Below are 242 nucleotides of genomic sequence, written 5' to 3' on the forward strand. Positions count from 1 at the left end.
TTTTATATTTTTTTGAATTTTTTATTAATTTATAATGCCCTCTAGGTTGACCGGTCAAAACATCGGTCTATACCTCAGGGGGGCATTGTAAATAATTCTTTTTCCAAATTTTCTTTCATAGCCATGATTGGCACATGTGGGTCACCATTTTCAAGAAAGTTTGTCTGATTTGGAGGTGGTGGGAAAAATCACATTTTTTCAAAAACTGGCTTAAGTTAGACCAAATGGCCCCTCCGGAATGC

Source organism: Triticum aestivum, chromosome 2A (genome assembly GCF_018294505.1).
Source record: "Triticum aestivum cultivar Chinese Spring chromosome 2A, IWGSC CS RefSeq v2.1, whole genome shotgun sequence".
Taxonomy (NCBI): domain Eukaryota; kingdom Viridiplantae; phylum Streptophyta; class Magnoliopsida; order Poales; family Poaceae; genus Triticum; species Triticum aestivum.